The sequence below is a fragment of the Vespa mandarinia genome, chromosome 18, assembly GCF_050613455.1.
Source record: "Vespa mandarinia isolate Hongniang chromosome 18, ASM5061345v1, whole genome shotgun sequence".
Lineage (NCBI taxonomy): Eukaryota > Metazoa > Arthropoda > Insecta > Hymenoptera > Vespidae > Vespa > Vespa mandarinia.
Window position 1 is genome coordinate 4637849 of NC_140827.1, and position 6116 is coordinate 4643964.

A 6116-nucleotide genomic window follows, 5' to 3' on the forward strand; every position below is an offset into this window, starting at 1 on the left:
CGGTATTACTTGCAAAGTTTAATTCTAAATCATATAACGCAAGTACTACCGAGCGAATGGCTGCATGTCTTTACGCGTTTTCAAAATTTTTTCTATTCATATCTTACTAGACATTTATTTATATTTTATTAACGTATTTTATGTTTTTATTTTCGCTTAAAGAAAAGATCCTTAGTCCAGTTTTTTTTTACGCGGTTCTAATTAATAATTGATTAGCTTTCATTTCAGGTTATATTAGATTTTCAAATATTCGCGCAAAGTTTATCGAGAATTATGTCGAGCACATGTGCGCAGAATAATACTGCAAATGTTTTTGAATATCAGAAATGGTACATAATCGTACGACGGATACCAGCTCAATACGCTTTCGTATCGTCCTCGTTGAGTTCACGTACGTTGCAGGTCTTTTCTAACTTAGATCCTTTTTTTATATCTCAATGATAGTTAAAGACGTGAGATCGCGATCGCAAATTTAGGCATTGTCGCCTTTAAAAGGTATACAGGAAAATGAAATCGATTTTCAGCGCAGTTGAGAAGAAAATCACGTAGATTTGGTAATAGTAATGAAGTACGTAGTATTCGTTTTATTATTGTTCTTTGCAAACAATACGAAAGATACTAAGAATAGAACCAAGCATTTAATAAAAACAAAACGTGACTCCACGCTTGCCTTGAGTAAAATATGATACCCTGTTACGGCCCGGCCATCATTTCTCTTACAGAGACGCACAGTGAAACTTTCAGAATTGCGTTAAGAGGAAGAAGAAAAAACATAAACGAAAGAAGTAGACCAGCCGACGAGACGTCATTGTAACCTTGTGGTAGGGATATTCCCTTGAATAGTTCTCATTCGTGCTTGGTATCGCTGCTTTCAACAGTTCATTTTAACCTAGAATTATTGGTGATAATTATAAGTAGCTTAGTTTTTTTATTTACGTTATGTTTCTTGTTATTTAATAGTATTTACCCAAATAATTTATATTCTATTAATCGTATTTTCCATTTGTACCACAGTCCATCTAGATTCTTCACGATTGAATCAAGAGGACATCTTTTGAATACCCTCATCCCACAGCTATTGTAATGGATTACGATTGGAAAGAAGTCAATAACACTGAATGCATCGCTCGATGATTTAACGTGGAAAAGAAGATTATAAAAAAAAGAAAGGAATGTCGGAAGATACGATGTAGCTGATAACGAAAGATGAACATCTCGGAGATCCCTGCATTCTGTTAAAATCAGTGTGGAATAATGCAGTTAATTTTTCTCTATCGAAAGAAGGAGACCCACCCGTCATTCGAGATTATTGCACTTATATAGTAGCGTACAACAAGCGATTCATCAGTTTCGGGCATAGATGCGACGCCATTCGGAAACTGGAAAGTAGAAAGAATATTAATATATCATCGTTGTAATAAGAAAGCATTGAAATTATTTCAAATGTTTGGTGTAAAAATATGTATATGTAATATTCAGAGAAATAGAATATTGTTTATTTAATAAAAGTAATATATAAACAGTTCATGGACATCATCTAGCATGAACGTTGCCGCAATAGTCGTCGGAGCCTTCGTTGTTCGCAATTTCTCTCCACCATGGCATTCAACGCGTTAACACATTAACTTATTTTAATTACTAATATCAAAATAATTAATATTGTGTAAATATTATTATCAATATCTCTATTCTTATTATTATTATGCGAATTATTATGATTACAGTTAACAAAAAAAAATTACTTATACTGTTTTCAAAATTAAGAATAAACTTATGAATGCTACTATTATTATTGGATTGAATTTGGTTTGCGTACGAGTTGCGGCTGCTTGAATCCAAGAAACGTATTAGTTGATGCTTAATTACCTCTTACATACTTTTTTTCTTCTTTTCCTTTTTTTTTTTTTTTTTTTTTTTTTTTAGTATCGCTTGGTCGCATCTTCGGCTACTCTCCCCTCCATCGCTAACCCGTACTGTCACAACCGTTAGTTACCGCATCGAGCGTCTTTTTCACATCTGAGTGGCGCTTCCCTTGTGTTATATTTGCATTTCACCTGCTTCTCCATGCGTTAGATGTGCAATTACGTGCTACTTGTATAGCCTATTGTAGTAGTGATTCCATCAAAGCTGCGACGCTACTGTGTCAATGTTTCGACAAAGTTGCGTATGAAGTTGCGCACAAGATTCGCTAAGTCGGGCCTAAATTTACGTCAAAGTTGTGTTTGATTGTGGACGTATTTCCGACTGCTTACGTCCGTAGTTGCGACTGCTTACGTCCGTAGTTGCGACTGCTTACGTCCGTAGTTGCGACTGCTTACGTCCGTAGTTGCGACTGCTTACGTCCGTAGTTGCGACTGCTTACGTCCGTAGTTGCGACTGCTTACGTCCGTAGTTGCGACTGCTTACGTCCGTAGTTGCGACTGCTTACGTTCGTAGTTGCGACTGCTTACGTTCGTAGTTGCGACTGCTTACGTTCGTAGTTGCGACTGCTTACATTCGTAGTTGCGACTGAGTATGTCCGTAGTTGAGACTGGTTAAGTTTGTAGTTGCGACTGCTTTCGTTCGTAAATGCGACTGGTTACGTCTGTAGTTGCGACTGCTCACGTTCTTAGTTGAGACTGGATTCGTTCGTATTTGCGACAGGTAACGTCTGTAGTTGCGACTCCATTCTACCGTAATTGCCACTGGTTACGTTTGTAGTTGCGACTGCTTATGTTCGTATTTGCGACAGGTTACGTTTGTAGTTGCGACTCCATACGTCCGTAATGGCGTCTGGTTACGTTCGCAGTTGCGACTGGTTAAGATTGTAGTTGCGACTGCTTTCGTCCGTAATAGCGACTGATTTCATTTGTAGTTGCGACTGCCTTCGTCCGTAATTGCGACTGGTTACATTTGTTGTAAGCACTGGTTACGTTCGCAGTTGCGACTGGTTACGTTCGTAGTTGCGACTCGTTACTTTTGCATTTGCGACTGCCTTCGTACGTAATTGCGACTGGTTACTCTTGCAGTTGCGACTGCTTACGTTCGTAGTTGAGACTGGTTACGTCCGTATTTGCGACCGGTTACGTTTGTAGTTGCGACTGCATACGTCCGTAATTGCGACTGGTTACGTTTGTAGTTGCGACTGCCTTCGTCCTTAATTGCGACTGGTTACGTTCGTAGTTGCGACTGGTTACGTTTGTGGTTGGGACTGCTTACATTCGTAGTTGCGACTGCTTACGTTCGTGGATGAGACTGGTTACGTTCGTAGTTGCGACTGGTTCCGTTCGCAGTGGCGACTGGTTAAGATTGTAGTTGCGATTGTTTACGTCCGTAATTGCGACTGGTTACGTTTGTAGTTGGGACTAGTTATGTATGTAGTTGCGACTGCTTACGTTCGTATTTCATACTGGTTACGTTCGCGGTTGCGACTGAGTATGTCGGTAGTTGAGACTGGTTAAGTTTGTAGTTGCGACTGCTTTCGTTCGTAATTGCGACTGGTTACGTATGTAGTTGCGACTGCTCATGTTCTTAGTTGAGACTGGATTCGTTCGTATTTGCGACTGGTTACGTCTGTAGTTGCGACAGGTTACATTTGTTGTTGCGACTGCCTTCGTCCGTAATTGCGACTGGTTACATTTTTTGTAAGGATTGGTTACGTTCGTAGTTGCGACTGGTTACGTTAGTAATTGCGACTGGTTATGTTCGTAGTTGCGACTGGTTATGTTCGCATTTGAGACTGGTTACGTTTATAATTGCGACTGGTTATGTTTACAGTTGCGACTGGTTAAGTTTCTAGTTGCGACTGCGTACGACCGTAATTGCGACTGGTTATATTTGCAGTTGCTACTGCTTACTTTCGTAGTTGAGACTGGATAATTTCGCAGTTGCGACTGGTTACGTTTATAATTGCGACTGGTTACGTTTGCAGTTGAGACTGGTTAAGTCTGTAGTTGCGACTGGTTACGTTTATAATTGCGACTGGTTACGTTTGTAGTTGCGACTGCTTACGTTAGTACTTGAGACTGGTTACGTCTGTAGTTGCAACTGGCTCCGTTCCTATTTGCGACTGGTTACATTTGTAGTTGCTACTGGTTACGTTTGTAATTGCGACTGGTTACGTTTATAATTGCGACTGGTTATGTTTGTAGTTGCGACTGCTCACGTTCTTACTTGAGACTGGTTACGTCTGTAGTTGCAACTGGTTATATTCGTAGTTGCGACTGGTTACGTTTGCAGTTACGAACGGTTACGATTACAGTTGCGACTGATTACGTTCGCAGTTGAGACTGGGTACGTTCCCAATTGCGACTGGTTAAGAATGTAGTTGCGACTGCATACTTCCGAAATTGCGACTGGTTACGTTTGTAGTTGCGACTGCTTACGTTCGTATTTGACACTGGCTACGTTCGTAGTTGCGACAGGTTCCGTTCGTAGTTGCGTCTGTATATGTTTGTAATTGCGACTGCCTTCGTTCGTAATTGCGACTGGTTACATTTGTAGTTGCGACTGCCTTCGTCCGTAATTGCGACTGGTTACATTTGTTTTAAGGATTGGTTACGTTCGTAGTTGCGACTGGTTACGTTAGTAATAACGACTGGATACGTTCGCAGTAGCGACTGGTTACGTTTATAATTGCAACTGGTTACGTTTGCAGTTGCGACTGGTTAATTCTGTAGTTGCGACTGGTTACGTTTGTAGTTGCGACTGCTTACGTTCGTACTTGAGACTGGTTACGTCTGTAGTTGCAACAGGTTCCGTTCCTATTTGCTACTGGTTACATTTGTAGTTGCTACTGGTTACGTTTGTAGTTGCGACTGGTTAAGTTTATAGTTGCGACTGGATATGTTTGTAGTTGCGACTGCTCACGTTCGTACTTGAGACTGGTTACGTCTTTAGTTGCAACTGGTTTCGTTTCTTGTTGCGACTGGTTATATTTGTAGTTGCGACTGGTTAAGTTTGTAGTTTCGACTGGTGATGTTCGTAGTTGCGACTGGTTACGTTTGCAGTTACGAACGTTTACGATTATAGTTGCGACTGATTACGTTCGCAGTTGAGACTGGGTACGTTCCCAATTGCGACTGGTTAAGATTGTAGTTGCGACTGCATACTTCCGAAATTGCGACTTGTTACGTTTGTAGTTGCGACTTTCTTACGTTCGTAGTTGACACTGGCTACGTTCGTAGTTGCGACAGGTTCCGTTCGTAGTTGCGTCTGTATATGTTTGTAATTGCGACTGCCTTCGTTCGTAATTGCGACTGATTACATTTGTAGTTGCGACTGCCTTCGTCCGTAATTGCGACTGGTTACATTTGTTGTAAGGATTGGTTACGTTCGTAGTTGCGACTGCTTACGTTATAGTAATTGCGACTGGTTACGTTCGTAGTTGCGACTGGTTATGTTCGCATTGGAGACTGGTTACGTTTATAATAGCGACTGGTTATGTTTACAGTTGCGACTGGTTATGTTTGTAGTTCCGACTGCCTTCGACCGTAATTGCGACTGGTTATGTTTGCAGTTGCTACTGCTTACGTTCGTAGTTGAGACTGAATACGTTCGCAGTTGCGACTGGTTACGTTTATAATTGCTACTGGTTACGTTTGCAGTTGCGACTGGTTAATTCCGTAATTGCGACTGGTTACGTTTATAATTGCTACTGGTTACGTTTGTAGTTGCGACTGCTTACGTTCGTACTTGAAACTGGTTACGTCTGTAGATGCAACAGGTTCCGTACCTATTTGCGACTGGTTACATTTGTAGTTGCTACTGGTTACGTTTGTAGTTGCGACTGGTTACGTTTATAATTGCGACTGGTTATGTTTGTAGTTGCGACTGCTCACGTTCGTACTTGAGACTGGTTACGTCTGTAGTTGCAACTGGTGTCGTTTCTAGTTGCGACTGGTTACATTTGTAGTTGCGACTGGTTACGTTTGTAGTTACGACTGGTGATGTTCGTAGTTGCGACTGGTTACGTTTGCAGTTACGAACGGTTACGATTATAGTTGCGACTGGTTACGTTCGCAGTTGAGACTGGATACGTTCCCAATTGCGACTGGTTAAGATTGTAGTTGCGACTGCATACTTCCGAAATTGCGACTGGTTACGTTTGTAGTTGCGACTGCTTACTTTCGTATTTG

At 41.1% G+C, this 6116-nt stretch overlaps 1 long non-coding RNA gene across 2 annotated transcripts; it reads left to right on the top strand.

The window, feature by feature from the left end:
• Positions 1 to 261: 261 nt before the first annotated feature.
• LOC146872442 (uncharacterized) lies at positions 262 to 1384 on the top strand. Of its 2 annotated transcripts, XR_014983244.1 has the most exons (4): positions 262 to 391; positions 525 to 568; positions 723 to 821; positions 1015 to 1384. It is a non-coding gene; the product is annotated as an uncharacterized LOC146872442 (long non-coding RNA). The 2 variants fall into 2 exon arrangements; XR_014983245.1 differs by lacking the exon at positions 1015 to 1384 and having other exon boundaries at positions 723 to 869.
• Positions 1385 to 6116: the final 4732 nt, after the last annotated feature.